This window comes from Oratosquilla oratoria, chromosome 23 (assembly GCF_046742065.1).
Source record: "Oratosquilla oratoria isolate Oo_2021 chromosome 23, ASM4674206v1, whole genome shotgun sequence".
NCBI lineage: Eukaryota > Metazoa > Arthropoda > Malacostraca > Stomatopoda > Squillidae > Oratosquilla > Oratosquilla oratoria.
In genome coordinates this window covers 8349061-8369008 of record NC_134799.1, presented here as the reverse complement: position 1 = coordinate 8369008, position 19948 = coordinate 8349061, and positions in this window count along the sequence as shown.

The following is a 19948-nucleotide window of genomic DNA, read 5'->3' as shown; positions in this document are numbered from 1 at the left end:
CTGGTCTTCTCTGTGCTATACTTTCCGAGTCTAAATTTCTCTTCGATTTGTTTCATAATTTCTGGTTCATCTTCCTGAACTGATTCTAGTAATTGGCTTACTTTTTCATTTTCCTCTTTGATTCTTGTGGTTCTATCTGTGTTGTGTTTCTCTTCCATTCCTAATATAATTATACATTTCTTCTTGTCTGCTAAATCTCTTACTATATTCTCCTTTTGTCTCATCACTTTAATAACTGAGTCTTCAGTATGTTCTTTCAATTGCTGTTTGACTATGTCAGTGAATGAAACCTTATTTCCTTCTTGGGTTGTTTTCCAATTCTTAGTTTCCTTAGCTATTGTCTCTGTTTTCTTTACTATTCTTCTTCAATTCCTCATTCTCCACCTTTACTTCTCTTAACTGTCTTTTTAGGTCTTCTATTTCATCAGTTAAGTTTTTATTCGCCTTTTCTAGTTCTTCCAATCTTTCAAACCTTTGTAAAATGGTGTTCATATGACCTAACCTACTCTCCAAGTCCTCGATCACCTTATCAACTCTCTCCTCTAGTCTTATCAGTCGGGGGGGGGGGTTGTGTCCCCCCCACCCTCTTTAAATCCCTTGAAAATATTCTCATCACTTTCTACTGTATTGCTCTTATCTATACTTCTAATCTTTACATTTTTATTAGACATTTCGTCGTCGGGAGGCCTTTTGTTTACCTTTCGCCTGTCTGCATGGGCCAAGTCTACTCCTTCCTCATTTCCTTCCATTTCCCTCAGTAATCCCTCCCCCTTTCCTCTTTCCCTACTTTCCTACTACTCCACGAGCAATTCCCCCCCCCCACCCTGTAAAAACAATAGGCACTTCTCTTTGCGTTGGGATCCACAAACTTCAATTTTCTTCAGAACGTCTTCTAAGCCGTCCATTCGTTGAAGTGTGTGTGTGTGTGTGTGTGTATATATATATATATATATATATATATATATATATATATGTATATATATATATATATATATATATATATGTATATACACACACACACACAGTGGGGGACAAAAACTTAGGTGCCAGAGTAAAAATGATAAATTTCCTCAAATAACCTACATTATCAGGTACTTACCAGCTCTCTAGTACTTTGTTGGATTCCTCTTTCTCTGGATACATTCTTAGAGACGTTTAGGGACAGATGCTGCAAGATTTTGAAGCCACACAGGGTCCATATTCTTCCAAATATCCTTGATGGCTACCTCCAGCTTGGGAATTGATGAAGTGTCGCGCTCACGTAACTTATATTTCATGAGCGCCCACAGGTTCTCAACTGGGTTTAAATCAGGCGAATCACCTGGCCAATATTTTATATACTACACATCACAGAATGCAAACCATACTTTAATGAGTTTAGCAGTGTGGCATGGTGCACCATCCTGCATGAAGACATCTGTTTTGCACTGAATAAAACAGTCCTCCGAATGATCATTAAGTAGTTTAAAATATCGGTCTGCATTCAGAGTTACATTTTTTGGTAGTATCACTAATGATCCCACCCCAATCAGTATGTTTTACAGTACCGTGTGTGAATTTTTGGTCCAAAGAATCACTACCAGGATGACGGTATATATGTACACGTATGATGTACAACCACTCAGTCAGTATTGGGTTCCACTCGAAAATGCAAGTACACAATACACTTCACACACCCTTTCGGCGAGCTAAAACTAAAAGGGTGGCACTTCTAATACGATACCATTACGGACCTGGGACAAGTCACCCTTGAGACAACTCACCCTCAGTTCAACGGGGCGAATTGTCATAGCTACAGTTGTGAGTTGTCAGAAGCGGGAAGATACCACTTCGCTGAATTAGTAATTAAAGCAGAAATGTCTCGCATTATGAGCTGTGGACTGGACAATGAGAACATTGTGAAGAAAATGCACACACTCAAGTCACAATCATACATGCACATCTCCACTAGGGACATACATGATTTCTGGGGCAGGCACTGAGGACATGCACAAGCCGAAGCTGTGGTGCTTTCATCAGCTGAGTTTTCTTGGTGAGGGAGATATCAAGCGTCCTCTTTCGAAACGTATGGCCGAACTTTCTCCAACAACTCTTGTTTCATTTCTAAAAGTCTGCTGGGTTTTCCATTCGTAGATCTTTAGATATTTGGCTATAACTCCCTCCGAGAGATCGTCGGGAGAGCCACTGCATCAATCATTTTTATGTCAATGTTCAGAGGTGATTGGCGTGCTGCGACACAGTGGGTGATGATAGACAGTGTGGACATTCGGCGCTACATTCAACACTACCATCTGTCTCATGCAGCGCTGCACGAGGCTCAATGTGGATCCGGCATATATATATATATATATATATATATATTATATATATATATATATATATATATATATATATATATATATATATATATATATATATATACACACACATACGCACACGAACTACCGGCTACGCCAGTTCATTATTGGCAGGTGGCTCGGCCTTCGGCCTTTAGCGGCCTCCGGTCCTAGGCGCCTTCGGCAGGACTCTACCAGATTTACACGACTCCACTGGATCTACGGGGACTTCACCGGATATACAGGACTCTGTCGGACCTACAGGACTCCACAGCATCTACAGAACTCCACCGAGTTACAAGACTCCACCGGATCTACAAGATTCCACCGTATCTATCGGACTCCACCGGGTCTACAGGACTCCATCGGGTCTACAGGACTCCACCGGATCTACAAGACTCCACTGGGTCTACAGGACTCCATCGCTCTACTATTGACAAAATGTCACAATTTGTTTTAGAAAATGAGATTTTTGATTTTATGTATATATATATATATATATATATATATATATATATATATATATACATATATATATATATATATATATATATATATATACATATATATATGTATACACACACACACATATATATATATATATATATATCTACATATATATGTATATATATACACACATATATATATATACAGATATATATGTATATATATACGTATATATATAAATATATATATATGTATATATATATATATATCCAATCACCTGACACCTCTTTGCGTTGGGTTCCATAGAAAAGAAATGAGATAAGCAAGCGCACACAGTAGAGTTGATCTTTTTTCTTTGCGGACAAACACAATTGCGTGAAGCTTTCCTGCCCCAGCGTGACATTTATTGTTTTAGATTGAGTGTTCTGCAGTTATCAATTGTATTTGTTTATTTATATAATCATCTATTTATTTATTTTATTTTATTTTTGGAGGGCAATGAAAATAGGTTTTTCTTCAGCTGAAGGGAGGACGCATACACTCACTCATTCACTCAATACTCAAGCACACACAATTACTCATTCGTTCACTCTCTTGTTCACTCAGTACTCAATCACTGCCTCCTTCATTCAATACTCAATCACCCACTCTCTTACACAAATACTCGTTCGTTTACTCTCTCGTTCACTCAATACTCAATCACTCACTCTCTTACTCGCACAATCACTCCATCGTTCACTCACTCATCCAGTCCCTCATTCACTCTCGGAAGACGCTCTGAAGGCGGAACCCCGGACACTCGTCAAGGCGTCGCCGCCGCCAGACGAGAGGGCCTTTTCTTTCGGCCCGCGTATCGAGGAACTTCAGGATTCTTCTTCCGGAGGCCTCCCCCAATTTGCGTCGAATCTTCCTCCTGGCGCTAGGCCTCTAACAGGTTTTTTGGTTCCTCGGAGGTCCTCCAAGGACCGACGAAAATGTCTCGGCGGAAAGCTTCTTTTGGAGAGCTGGCGAGCACTCCGAACTCTTACACAAGTGTCGCTAGCCGGAATGCACCTCTTCTGCCCGCGCGTTCATGCCGATGAGAAGAGTCTTCTGTGGCGGCCATCGTGAAGTTCTCGAGGTCCCTCGAAGGCGTTTGGAGCTCCTGGTCCCCCGTCGTCGTCGGTCCTGTCCCAGTGCCGAAGTTACTCTTGTCGCGCTCAACCTAGCTGCCGGGCTTCAGGACGAGACTAGAGCAGCAACCTCGGAGGGATGGACGGACGGAAACACAAATGTGTGTGTGTGTGTGTGAATCCAGTTTATATACATGCATACACACACACACACACACATATATACTTATATATGTATATATATATATATATATATATATACATACACACATATACATATATGTGTGTGTGTATCTATGTGTGTTTTTAGCTAATTATATTTACCCAATTGCAGTAAATGAAGTTGGAGCTTTGCCCTTGGAATCCTGTCTCTATATCCCCAAATATCAAACTTTATTTCAAATCCATGCTGCTGGCCCGGGTTATATATATATGTTCTTATCCCACATACTGACGCATCTGTGAAGAAAGCTGAGCTTCTAAACATAGTTTAAGCATTTTTTCTGACCTCTTGTTCCTTCATCCCATACCAACATATTTTTTTTTTTATACTTTATCTCAATATCGTTATATCACTTCTCTTCGTCCTTACAATGGGGAAAGTCCTATTGTTATTCTTATTATCCAGCCCCGAGATAATTTTGGTTGACATTTTTTCTATTCTCTCCATTTTTTTTTTATCTATTCATTTATTGTTATTTTTTGTGTGGTGACCACACCACTCCTGCATATTCCAATATGAAGGAACTCTGACTTTTTTTGTTTTTTGTCATGCCCACATCCATGTAATGAAATGCTACTCATGTGTCAATCAATAATTCATAAGTCTCTTCCGTTATTCTCTTTATATGGTTTTCCAGAAACAAATGATCTTTAATAAAAACTCCTAAATTCTTCTCCCTTACTGCCTGTGTGATAGATTCATCTTCAAATATCATAACTTCTCAACAGCCTCTTTTTGCTTTGGAACAGGAGAGAGAGAGAAAGGGGGAAAGAGATTGATTGATTTGCTGTTTTTGGAATTGCAACATCATGGTCATATGGTGGCAAGGGAGAGAGAGAGGGGAAGGGAAGAAAAAAAGAGAAGAAAGATTGAATGATGGATTTGTAATTTTTGGAGCTGCAACATCATGATCAAATGGCACCAGGGAGAAAGAGAGGAGGAAGGAAGAGAGAGAGAGAGAGAGTTACTAAAACCAATTCTTAAGGCCCACTAAGTTGGTGCAAAATCACATCTAAACTCAAACCGACCCTTAACAGATGTGTGTTGTGATTTCTTACTTAAAAAAGTCTGGCAAAATTTGTTAGTTCAGCTGGGCAACAAGGTCATACTGGTTGATCTCGGCCTGAAGACACTCAAATCCCAGTGACACAGTACAAGGCCATACACTGCTGGGGAATGTGTACTGAAGAATAGAACACATACACAAACTAAAAGACCTTTTCCGCCTTATAAGGAACAAATATAATTGTAAAAATCAGGCACTTTATTAATATCATTAAGTTTGGTGAAACCAGGGTACACAAAAGCAGTGTCCACTGATTTGTCACATAAAATTGAAATGTAAACATGAAATAAAGTTGGTAAAAGTTTATTAGAAGGGACCATGTGAGGAGATGGATGCAATAACTTATGTTTGGACATGTGAGGGTGATATCTTAACAAGGTAGGGTGGCATATAGTGAGCAGAAAAACGGCTGAATTAAGATGCATAGAACCATAGTGCAAGTAAATTTGGAGGGAGTGATGAGGAGCTTTCACATCTGACACTGTCCTGAATGCTTTAAATCCAGATAATAAAACCAGAAAAAGTTAATTGTACAAGGGAGAGAACGAGAACATGGAGTTTGAGAAGCCAAGGGTGAAGTTGAAAGTCTAATTTAAGAATTGATATCTAGATTTAGGATATTTCTAACAGGAACCCTTGAGCATCTAGAAAGCAGGTGACAGCCAGTGACCAGACCCATGGATCTCTGAGCCAAAATCCCAGTTTCAATTCAGAAAACAGAGTGCCAGCCCACAGGAGTGCACACATAACAAGGGAAGAAAGATGAAGGCTTTGTCACTGGGTGTGTGTCTTCCAAAGAGCAGGAACAAAGTATAGAGAGCCTCTAGTTGCCATTCTTAGTTCAGACAAGTTTAACATATAACATCAGGGTTTCTAGGCAAACTAAAACCAAATCAACTCTGAGCAAAAAGTTTATTTACAAATTTTACATATAATTTATGAAATATAATCACAATATGTACTCTGACTCTGCTAACACAAAGGCATGATCAAAGTAAATGCACCAACAAAATAAAACTCTGGAAATTGAAGAGATACAGATATCTACAGAATCTGTTCCTGGTTAAAAAAAAAAGTGGGCAAACAATAAATTCAGATAACAACAGAGCAAAAAGAAAATCTCTTTCTAAACAACTTAATATCAATTTCAATGAGTGCTATGTATTTAATACAATAAATAAAATGGTTTACAAATTAAATATTTTCAGTCTACCCACATTTTCCCTAATAAAAAACCAGGCCATGCTTTGACTCGGTCACTCCCCTTATAAGGAGGAAATGGCCTTTTGTGTATGCATACACATATTTTTTATGGAGGACAGTAAACCTGGAGGAAGACGATGCAAGACCAGAAGCACAAAATAACTGAAACAAGTTGAGAGGAAACAAGGGGTGAAAGAAAAAAGGAGAGAGAGAGAGAGAAACACACACACATAGTGAGGGAGGGAGAGAGAGAGGGGAGACAAAGGAAGAGAGGGAGGGAGGGAGGGAGAGAGAGCAGGGAGAGGAATAAGTGGTGAAAGGGGGGAGATGAGAAAGACAAGGAGAAAATGAGTAGGAAAGATGAGAAAAATAATGGGAAGATAATGAGAAATATGGAAAGAGTAGACATAATGAGAATGAGAGAAAAATCAAGAAAATCTATCAATTAATCAAATGCCCCCAATTTTCTCTTGCTGGTGACCCACTACTTGAGGTAAGTGGCAACAGCCATTGAATTGGCCAAATGTCACTCAAGGAAGAAATAATGTGTTGTTGTCTGGTTAAAGCTAGAGAGGGGCAATGTAGATTATGGTGTTTGGTGTATTGATCTCCTTGTATGGAGAAGAACAAAAAAAAAAAAAAAAAAAAAAAAAAGTGGTGAAGATAGGTCTGAAGGAGGTTGGAAAGTTATAGTGAGTTCCTGGGCCTGTTCAAATGACCAGGCACCAGGCTCTTGGGGCCATACCTCTGGATGGAGGTGGGGGTGTTGTGTAGTTTGCTCTTCCAGTGGTCATCATGAAAAAGTAAGAGAGATCAAATTCAAGAGTTCTGACATTGGTACATTTTATCATACTGTAAGCAAATGCCTTTTCATTTATCACTGCAAGTGTTAGTCCCATTAACAATGCAAGCAATTTATATTTTTTAATTTCTTGCGAAAAAAGTAATTAAATAAGGAAGGAACTATGGAGGGCACAGCACCTCAGTTATATTTGCAAAAGCTTGCATTTCTCACAATTAATTAATGCCTTAAATTTTTCTGATGGCATATCCATAGCAGCCTGCAATAACCCTTGGGGTTTCCAAGTATTCCATAGATCTCTATGAAAAAATGTTGGGCTGTTGTTTAGTGTGAATTAGGATGTTTCTCTATGACGGACTACCCACAAGGGCCTTCAGTGTGCATGCACAGACAGACACAGGCACAGAAACACTCATCAAAAGGATCACTAACAAAACTTATGATCTATTGAAGAACAAAAATATCATTCCATTACACAAAGACGTTATGAAGATGATGATCAAAAATCTAATTCACCCTAGACTGGAATATGCTGCAGTGGTGTGGTAACCATACAAATAGACATATATAAATATGACTGAGACAATTCAGAGAGCAGCAACTAAAATTATTCCAGATCTTGCTCAATAATCATGTGAAGAGAGGATGAATATTCTGAGGTTCTCGATATTAGGGAAGAGAAGAAAGAGGTGTTCTGAGAGTAGCATTTAGACCCATGAAAAGTGTGCACATACTTAATAAAGCAGACTAGTTAGTGTGGGAACAAAGGAAAAACAGAGGCCATGGGATGAAATTGAAAAAGACTAGATGTTTGATGGACATTAAAAAAAATACAGTTTTTCATTGAGAATTACTGACCCATTAAATAGTCTGGATGAAAGGATAATAAAGTCAAATATGAGACAATTTAAGTGCAGAACTGATCATTTGGAGTGCAGAGATGGGACCTTACAAACATAGTTCTTATCCTGTATACTACAAGTACGTAAACACACACACACACACACGTGCACACGTACACACACACAGTATCAACAATGGAAATGTTCTTGGTATGTTAATGATATCATGGATAACTTGACCAGTTATGCTTATTCACTGATGATGCAAAAATAATGAGAAGAATAAGAAATATGGAGGACTGAAGGCTGTTATAAGATCTGGATAAATTATATCAGTGGTGTATGGAGTGGGAAATTAATTTTAGTGTGGAAAATTGCAAGATATTGGAACTTGGAGTGAGTAAAACTACGCTGTCACTGCTTAATAGAATGGGTAATGATACAATTATAAAAGCAAAGAGAGAAGCTTAGGGGTGATGATAATAGACAATTTGTCATCAGAAACACACATCAAAATGATCACTGGAGAAACTTAAAATCTATTGAAGATTAAGAGTAGCATTTCACCATATAGACAAAGACATAATGAAGATTATTAAAATTATGATTCACCCTAGATTGGAATATGCTGCAGTGGTATGGTCACTGCACAATAAGACAGATATAAACACAATCAAGAAAATTTAGAAAGCAGCAACTATAAAACAGTTCCAAAACTGTCATAAATCATATGAACAGAGATTGAACATTCCGGAGCTGCCAACATTAGAGGAGTGTTTAGAGCCATGAAAGATGTGGACATACTTGATAAAGACCTCTTTGTGTGGGAACAAAGGAAAACCAGAGGCCATGAGATGAAACTGAAAAAGACTATATATTTGAAGGACATTGAAAAATACTGTTTTCTAAAAAGGATTATTGATTCACAAAATGAGGAGTGCAACAGATGGACTGGAGATTTGAGAGGACTATTCCTTCCTCCCTGTTGTTGTTATTTGGTCATTACCATCATCATTATTGTGGTTATTATTATTATTACTATTCATGCCGTGTTATGGGTGATGATGATGGGGCTGACTCACCAGTCAGATTAGGTTCACAGAGGCTTCATTTAGGGCACCTTTTCTAGTCCCTTTCCTATGTAAAATAAATAGAGCAGATCCAGAATAGGGCTGCTATATCATGCAGGCTGCTGTTGAGCTGCATTACTCTCTATCCTATCACAGGGTACCCATTGAGTCTATACTGCCTGTCATGTGGGTTGTGACTAAGGGCTTAAGACCATCATCTACACCCATTGTCATGCACTATTACTGGAGGACTTATAGTTACTGGTTGTAAAGATGAAGTTGTTAGTTAGTGGGAGAGGTGGTGACAGTCTCCTTTGCTTTCCCATTTTCAGCAAAACCCAGGTGCACCACTTGGAGGTGGTGAGGTAAACCGTTTCCATTCAACCTACTTTTGAATCCTGTTTTGCGATCTTGCCTCCCTCTTCTTAAGTAAGAGATTGGACAGAGAGGGTTACAAGACCTTGGAACAGGATTTATAGCAGGTAAATATAACCTAACTCTCAAATTTAGTTGTGATTGCTCTGTGTCCAATTTACTATTTGCCTTCAGTGTACGGTCTTTTATGTACATGATGAAGGTCATATGTACAATGTGCGAGGCTAGGTATTTTAGATTTTTGTCTAGTGGGGGAAGCTGATCTTTTAATCTGACTGTGGGTGTTTCTTAGATCCGTACAAGTCAACTTCAATACAATGACACCTACATAGGTGTCATAAGTGGGTATACGATAATGCTGGCATCAGAGTTTTGATTATGCATGAGTCTACATTGTAGTTGTAGCTGAGTGACCCCTGAATTCTGTGAACTGGTTTGATCACATTTTCTGTGTTTATTATTACTCAAAGTCGAGGAGAATGAGTATTACAGCAGAGACTAAATATTTTATAACGTAAGTAGTGTGATGCATTGTACGTTAGGCATTCGATGCTGTGTGTGAGGATTTGACTCGTATTGAAGAGGTTAAGGGTAAGCAACCATTACAGTGGAATTTTGATGGGATGTAGACATTGTTTGGTGTCAGCCACAGTTCTGGCTCACAGTGGTACATTTGTTTTTGGCTATCATTTTGTAGTTACATTTTTGGGCTGTTACTGTATATACCCACAATAATATGTGATCTCCATTGAAAGTTGGACCACTAATTTGTGGCCAGAAAACCCAGAATTTTTCATGTACCTCCAGTGAATGTTGACCCTAGATATTTTTGTCTGTCTTACATATGTGCAGCCATGTATAGCATATCATTACATGTACAAGCTGACCTACACTTTCTGGCAGCCAAAGTGTAGACTCACTTTTCTGTTAACAAATCCATTGAAAACAAGAAAAACTGAAGAAAACTTTTTGTTGTACAGACCTGGAACAATTTGCCACACATTATTATTATCGAAGGTTTTGCCTTTGCAACAGCACATCTCCAGTATTAATTAACGTATTTGTCCTTATTTTCTTTTTTCTCATTTACCATATTGTTTATACTGATTTTGCAGTAACTCAAGAAATTTCCATTAATTTGCATTTTTTTTTTGCCTTCAGTGTGGGATATTCCAAACTGAACAGCCCTCTATTTACATTAAGCTATGGTTTGTGTGTATTGTTGCTTTATTTTTATTACAGGTGAGAGTGGAATTATGCCTTTTGACTTTGGCTACCTCTCTTGTATGGAGGAAAAAGCCCTTGGTATATGTATATAAATTCATAGATATTTCATCATGGTAATGATTCATCAGAGAGAGTTTTTTAACAAGACATGTGTTTTGATGTATACAATCATATGTAAATTACCATTAATCTTCGTATTTTTGTTGTGTAATAATTTCTACACAAATTTGGATTTTGCTATTAAAAATTTGACCCAGATTAAACAAATTTCATCCATGAAAAAGTTAGCATCCACATAAAAGTTGACCTCTTAATTCAGCCTTATAAAGAAAAAGAAAAAAAAAAAGAGGGAAAGGAAAGGAAAGGAAAGGAAAAGGAAAAACTCAACTATTATTTGGGTATATCTACACATTGGAATGCTTTGGTGATGAACTCTGATTCTGGGGTGGGGATGTCATACGCAAGTTGGTTAAATAGCACTGGTGATAGCATTGCTCCAACAGATGGCTGTTCTAGAATACCCTGCATTCTCTGTAAGAAGCTAAGAAAATTTTCAACCCTTTCTTGCTACTGTTGTGCATTTCTGTTTCCATAATCTTTTGGCACTATGCATCTTGGGGAATTATGAGGATGGATCAAGTGAGAAATGAGGGGCAAGGAGAAGAGCAAATAGGGCTAATGAAAGAATACTGGGATGATTTGGGCACATGGAGAAAATGAGTAAAGAATGATTGGCAAAAATTGTGTGGAAGGCAGAAGTGGATGGAGTGAACTTGAGAAGACCAAAAATGAGATGAATGGATGGATAGGGTGAAGGAAGCCTTGAGTAAAAAGGGAATGTCTGTTGAGTAAGGATGGGAGAAGGCAAAAGATAGGCAGAAGTGGAGAATGATTGTGAATTAAGTGATGTGGCCCAAATGGGTTTCTCCTCATCTTTTCTGTTTTTGCATGAGGGAATTAGAAGGGAAGTTTGCTATATAGCTGAAGAACTGGGGCCCTGCTGTGGATTTGCTGTGTCTTAGTGTATAATTTCTGGCTCAGGGTTGACAAACATTCCTATGCTTCCGATGACACCTTCACCCTGTCCATCCACCTTATTTTTAGTCTTCCCTTCAAGTTCCGTCCATCCACTTCCACTTTCCACACTATCTTTGTTTGTCTTTCTTCCCTAATTTTATCCATATGCCCAAACCATCCCAGCCTTCTTTGATCAACCCTATTTGCCTACTCTCTTTCCAATCCACATGCCCACAACAACATATACTCTATAAGGGATTTGTGGGAAAATCCCACTACAGCCAAGTCATTTCTCAGAGAGATAGGATAGCTCAGCCAGATGTCTAGGGAATGAGAACAACCCCACTCTCTCTCATCTCATTTCTAAATTTATCCAGCTGGGTCACCCTCAGAACAGACAAAACCATCCCTATGGCCTGTGTCACTTGGTCGTCTGTCTAAAATTACTCTTCACTCATTCCTATCTTTTGCACTCTCTCTTCCCTGCTCAACAGACATCCCTCTTATTAACAATGCTCCCTTTAACCTGTCCACACACCTCATTCTTGGTCTCCCTCTCAGGTTCCCTCCATCTATTTTCAGCTAGTCTTTTGTCATTTATTCTTTACTTATGCCCAAAACACATCAGCATTCTTTGATCAACCCTATCTACCGGGTCCCGTTCCACCTCACTTGCACACTTCCTACATACACACAATCATGTATAATGTATGCAGTAAGGACTTGGAATCTGAAGGTGGCAGAAAGAGCTTAAATATGTTTGAGATGAATTGTTGAAATATGTTTCAGGTTACAAGGGAATTATGTCAGTGAAAAATATGGAGACAAGGCCAAGAATGGGATGGAAAGAGAGCTGGCAGCAGAACTGATCAAAGAATGTTGTAATGGTTTAAGCACATGAAAGACTATGTAAAGATAACCAAAAAAGTAAAAATGAGTGGCAAGTAGAAGTGGACTGAGGGAAATTGAAGACAAGACTAAGAATGTGCTAGATGGATGAAGTGTAGGGGGCACTGAATGTAAGAGGAATGTTTGTCAAGCAAAGAAGAATGTGTAAATGATACTGAATTGACATTGGTTGCACTAGATGAGGATATGATGGAGCCTGAAGGGATGATCTTTATGTCTGCTCCACGTATTTCTTGAATGGATGATGGGGGTAAGTTACCTTTACTGTGAAGCTGTGGGGTAAACCAATTCAGGTTTCCTTCTATGGAAATGCAATATCCTGCTGCATTGTCTCTGATCTGAGCAGTGTAGTAGAGGACAAGGATAACCATGAGGTGCTAGGATAAGAGGGGCAACGAATGGGTTTTTTGCATGGGTGTAGGATAAGTGGTCACCCCCAGAGCATTATATAGATGGAAAAGTAGTTAAAATTTATGGAAGTTATTTTTTTCAAGTTCGGTGTAGTGTGAAAATTGAATAAAAATGTACTTTTTTTGTACCAGTCTTGAACCACACTACTTCCTGCAGTATGCACTGAAAAAAAAGTTGCAGGTCAATATAGGATCTCTTAGAATGTATTTACAATGCATGACCTAACATCATCCGACTTTATTTCTTTCCTTCCTATTAATCCACACCTTTAACCTCTTCAATATGAGTTAAATATTTGCAAGCACATCAGGTTGCCTGATGTATGATGATGTATTACAATACGTGCATTAGAAAATGTACAGTTACTGCTGTTATACTTGTCCTCTTCCATCCTGAATAAATATAATGTAACAGAAAATGTGATCAAACCTGTTCACAGAATAGAGGGATCACTCAGCTACAACAAAATAAATATAATCAGGAAGCTGACACTAGCATTCCTGTATACCCCACTTGTGGCTCATGATGCATACATAGATGTCATTATATTCAAGAGGTCAACATTCCATGTATTCCATATTCTATTTGACTTAATGGATACAGTCATTCCCACAATAAACAGCACATGAAGCATGCATAGCTCAACTTTACACCCTGCTGTATTCTTGGCCTCATTTCAAGGGTAAAGCAATGATTGTCATATTACATGGTAGTGTAAGCATTAATAATCCAGTAATTCTTTGTTTTATATGCTGATTACTTTTAATCAACCCCTAGGTCTCTTTCAGGAGACCCATAGGTCCCAGGTAACTGATTATATCATTGGTAGAAATTTTATTCAGTGTAATTATTACATTTTCTCTCTCTGATACCTGTAAAGTATAATAATATCAAATGATCACTAAATCTGTAGTATTATGTTTCTATTATGCAAATGATTTGTTCATAATGGTAAATTTGGTGGGGCGGCCATGCTGTGGATGTGCTGTGTCTTGCGGCACTGCTTCTAACCCAGGGCAGTGGGTGGGATGTTGGGGGGTCACCTGTCGTCCAGGGGGAGCCAGGATGGAAGGAGGGGAGGGGGTGGATGGGAGTGGAGTATGTGGGGATGGAATGGGTGGGAGTGGATTTTATGCCTTTTTTTTTTTTTGGCTACCTCCCTTGTAAGGGGGAAATATCATATGGTATGTGCGTGGTAAATGTGTAATATTGTTTATCGGTGTCTTCTATATTTGTATACCTGTCATGTGTGTCTGTGTCTGAGGTAATATAACAAAAGCTCACAACATAAGCTTAAAAAAAATATATATATATAGTAAGTCCTCATTATACAGTACATATGCATTCCTGAAAACCTTACTGCAAATTGAAATTACTGTATACCGAACCAATTACAACATGTAATAATAGGAAATGGCAGACGTACCTTCTCCCTGCTCTTTCCTCTTCAAAATATCTAGCAGATACTGTATCTGTGAATTTTTCATACCGTAAATAGAATCGAGGGTAGTAATTACCAAATACCGTAACTGTGAATTTACCGGATAAAGAATTACCATATAAGGAGGACTCACTGTATATGTATATATATATATACATACATACATATATATATATATACACACACATATATATATATATACATATATATACATACATATATGTACATACATACATATATATACATACATACATATACATACATACATATATGTACATACATACATACATACATATACATACATACATACATATATATATATTAAACAATCAATCAATCCCCCTTACAAGGGAGGTAGCCAAAGTCAAACCTGTTCACCCATTTCATCCCCACATACTCCACTCTCCTTTACCACCCCTCCCTTCTTCTTTTCTTGGCTCCTCTTGGATGACAGGTCATCCCTGTATCTTGCCCATTGCCCTGGGTCAGAAGCAATGCATCAAGACACAGCACATCCACAACAAGGCTGCTTCATTTAATTGATGACCTGAATAATAATGATAATAATAATAATAATAAAATAAATAATAAAAAATAAAGTAAAAAATAAATAAATAGAATTATCATACGTAAGTATACATGCCCCATATTAGACATATTACATGATATATAATGACTATAAATTCTCAAGCTCTATAAAACCATACTAAAATGTAAGTTAAAACAAAAAATACGTATGGTATCACTGGGTTCACTGATACTTATGTTTAACATAAAATCATAAGTTAATTTTTTGGCATTGTTCCAGTCCATATCATGGTTAAAATACAAATGAAACTGAAAATGGAAGACTATAATTTAGTGGATAATAACAAGTGTTGTCAGTACTCAAAACAGACCAGAGAGAACAACAAGTTATAATAAATATACCAACAGTAATATTGTAATTACTAAAAGGCTATTAAGAGACATTTCCATATTCTCAGTGAGTGTAAAGATCATACAGGTACAAAATCAGGTACGCTATTTTATCAAACTGGTACAGTATGAAAGGAAATCAATGGTACAGTACAAAATTAGAGTATTAAAATTTCTCACTGGTATGAATTATGATAACTGAACACTGACTGTACTTCATGCCTGGGTCACACCCTATATAAGGAGTGAAAAGATTGTTGGTGTACGTGTGTATAGGTGTATATATATATATATATACATGCACATGTATATAAACTACACACATGTACATCAAAAGTCTTTTCCTAGTAAACGAGGAGTACCTATGTCAAAGCACACACTCACATTACAAATAAACTTTGTTCAGCCATCCTGCCCAGCTCAGTATCTCAGGGATAAAGGGTCACCCCATCTCCTATAACACTGCTTGGATCAAGAGCTCTGCAGTGAGGCACAGCTCTTCCATACCAAGGTCCAACAGCTGCTGTTGTTGTCATTCCCTTGACTATCAAGTGGATCAGTCCCAGGTCCATCAGTTGGAGCACCCTTGTTCACTCTAAGTTATTTACAAACCACATGAGAACATCTCCATCCTATCACAATCTCCATATTTTGCTTTCTCTGTTTGACAGACATTCCATATGCACCCAAAGTCCCTTCACCCAATCCATCTATCTCATTCTTGGTTTTCCTATGAAGCTCACCCCATCCACTTCCGCTTTCCACTTATTCTTTCAATATACCCAGACCACCAAAACACAGTGTGAGCTAGCCTATCCAATAGATTCATTTCAACCATCTTTTTTCTCTGCCTCACTCTTGTTACACCCATCATATTTCTCATATATATATATATATATATATTATGGGAAAGGTGGAGGGGGAAACACGGGTCTTTATCTGATTATCGAGTTTATTCCTGACCGGTTTCGCTTACAATAGCTTCTTCTGAAGAAGCTATTGTAAGCGAAACCGGTCAGGAATAAACTCGATAATCAGATAAAGACCCGTGTTTCCCCCTCCACCTTTCCCATAATTTGTCCCAATGTCTCTACATATATATATATATATATACTATATATATATATTATATATATATACATATATATAAAAAAACTGCCTTGTGATTACGTGAAATAATTATTTTTTTCTACCATCAAGGCAGGAACCTATTTATGTGTTGTCCTGTTAACATGTAACACTAATAGTGATAATTTCAAGTGATCTACAAAATTCAAACATTACTGTTGAGCACAAAACATGAAAATGAATTCTATTATTTCTACAACTTAGTTAACACGGTATGGCTCTGCAGCTCCATGTCAGAAGACTTTAAACAAGATTTCTTGGTGCAGTCAAGAATACTAATATGAGTATTTCTAAATATTTCTAAAAAGCAACAATCCACAAGAGTATTAACAAAGATTTTAGAAATAAAGATGATGTTGATTTCATGTAATGTTTCTAAATGGGTCATTTTCTTGTCCTTATAAGGTATCTAGGGATGAAAGCGAACAGAAGAAAATATGAGCCAGTGATTGTGTCCATGGTACTGTATGGAGCAGAGACTTGGAATTTGAGGGAGGCAAAAAGGAAATGCCAAAAAGTGTTTGAGATAATGTGTTAAAGAAATATGGTACGGGAAGAATGGACATATTGAAAAATATGATGAGGTAGTGGGATTGGAAAGAGGGCTGGCAAATTGGGTTACTCAAAGAACAACGAGATGTTTTGGGCATATGGAAAGAATTAGAGACAAAAGATGACCAAAAAAGTGTGTGGAAAGTAGATGTGGATAGAAAAACCTTGAGGAGAAGATCATGAATGAGGTAGATGGATGGGATGAAAGGGCATTGCATGCAAGAGGAACCTGTCAAGCAAAGATGAATATGCAAAAGTTATGAGGGAATAAAGTGGTTGCGAAAGTAATAGGAAATGATGCAGCCCAAAGGAGCATTTTTCTCATTGGCACCATATATTTCTTGAGTGAATTAAGGTGTGTGTGTGTGTGGGGGGGGGGGGGTATGCCATAAAATTAAGCACTGTGGGTAAACCAGTTCCAGTTGTTGGGCCCTTCTGTGGAAGTGCTGCATCTTGCTGCACTGCCTCTGACCTGAATGGTATGCCAGGGGGAAAGGGATGACCATTTGTCAATGAGATGCTAACATGAGAGGGACAATGAATGGGTTTTTGGATTGGCCTAGGGATGGAAGAAGGGTGGATTGTTTTTGTTACGGACTGCAGTTTACCAGCACTTTTATCCTCATGAACAATCTTGTGCTGCTGTCATGCATAATCTTGTATTTCATATGTTTAGTTAGCCATCAGTGTAGGGTGGGTTATAACGGGTGGATAAATCAAAGCACCCATTACTTTTGATGACTGATTCAGCTTAATGTCAAAAACTCCCCCTTCTACATGCACATTAATACTTGTATAGCAAAAAAAGGGCCCTTTCCACCTTGGGGGGAGGCTGCGTCAAAGCATATACTCACCCTTCACCCATCTAAACACCTATTTGTTGTTCCTTCCCGCTTAGCTCATTGTGGATGGAGAATCATCCCTGCCTGCCCCCAGCCCAATGCTCAGATCAGAGGCAATGTAGCAAGAAACAGTATGTCCACTGCAGGGCCTGACAGGTGAAGCTGGTTTACCCCAACCATAATACATTTTTCAAAAGGTCCTGTCCCCTTTATAATGGGGTGGCTGAGAGCATACATCACTCTACACCCATCCAAAAACCTATTCATTGTCCCTTCCATCTAAACTGCTCAAGACCACAGACTACCTGTATGTGGTGGTCCTGCAAGATGGACAGTAAAGTTCCTCCTTTACAAAACCTGTTAACTTCCTCAGCAGTCCTGAGGGGCTGACAATTGGTCTTTGGACTAGGTCCAAGATCTCCCCATCAACTTCAGCTATATTTCTTGCACCTTTTCACATATGGATAACAGTCAACTGGTGACTACTTCCCTTTCTCTACCACTTTTGGCTCATGACACAGAACAGTCCCACACTAATACATAATAAACAATAGTCCAAAGTTTTCTCCAAGAGATCTGTGGAAGGGCTTGAGGACCAATGACAGCCACTGTGGGACTGTAGGTTTTCCACTTAGCGAAACTTGAGGTAACTATTTATCATTAATTATTACTAAGCTGCTCAGATCAAAGGCAATGAATAATAATCTTTCTTCCCCTTATAAAAGATGTAGCCAGCTAAGGCATACAGCCACCCCCACCCATCTCCCTATCATCTTAACTCATTATGGATAAAGTCCTTGTCCCATGCCAAAAATAATAACTCACTCCACAGTATAGGGAAAAAGAATTCCACCACCGTTTCCCATGCATGCTGAAAAAGGTGATTAAGTGGGACGGAGCAATGGGGCCAGTGATCCAGCATTCTGTATGTTTCTTCTATGAAAAATCAAGCATCTCTCCATGAAGAAAAAGTTATTCATACGTTCGTTAAAAACAAAAATTTCACCCACAATTTTGCTGATGTATTTGCCGGGAGACAAATTGTCCATGACTAACACTCCCAAACCCTATTCTTTTTGTTTTGTGTTTTACTTCTCACTGTAGAAAAAAAAAGTCATTTTGTACTTTTATCCAATTCTAACACTTTGTACATTCTGGCGTTGAAGCACATTTCCCACATTTGCCTCCAGTCGTAGATTTTTTGTAACAAATTGCTATCTTCTTTCTTTTACTTTCCTTATGATCTTTACATTGTCTGCAAATATATTAGTGTAGCTTGTCAATCCTTCCAACATATAATTCATACAAATCAAGAATTTTACTGGCACTAGTAATGATTTTTGCAGGACTCTGCTAATCACTTCCTTCCATCCTTACACTCATATCCTTTCCTAATATCCTCATGAACTGATCTTTCAAGAAATGATTCATCCACTCTAAGAGGTAGCCAATCCTCTGTCCTCCAATTCCTAGTTATTTATGAGATACTAAATCAAAGGCTTTCTCTAGATTTAAGTACACAAGATCCACTCAGTCCTCTTTTGTAGCAGATGAAACCCTTTGAAGTAAAAGCTTACCAGGTTCAATACACAGTGTATGTTGTGTCCTTTAACGTGTTTACCTGGTTGTAATACATAGAAAAGGAGCTACACACTTTATCTCCGAGAATCATATCTATTTATAAATTTACTTATGGTTTTTAATTTCGGCTATCTTTTCCACTATTCTTGTTGATGCATCTACAGAGAAAACTAATTCTTAAAATCCTACAGATATGTGGTCTTCTTCAATTTAGTTCCATGATCCAATGACACTCTCCTGTCCCAAGCCCAGAGATATTCTCTGTCAGTTTTAGCTGTGTGCATGTGTACATGTGTTTACCTAATTGTAATGCACAGAAAATGGGCTAGACTTGTGGGGTCCAATCTCTATCTCCAGCAATCAAACTTCTTTAAATTCATTTATATTTTTCATTAGACTATTTCCTCTTTCAGGGTAATCCATGATACATCTGTATAGAAAGCCAT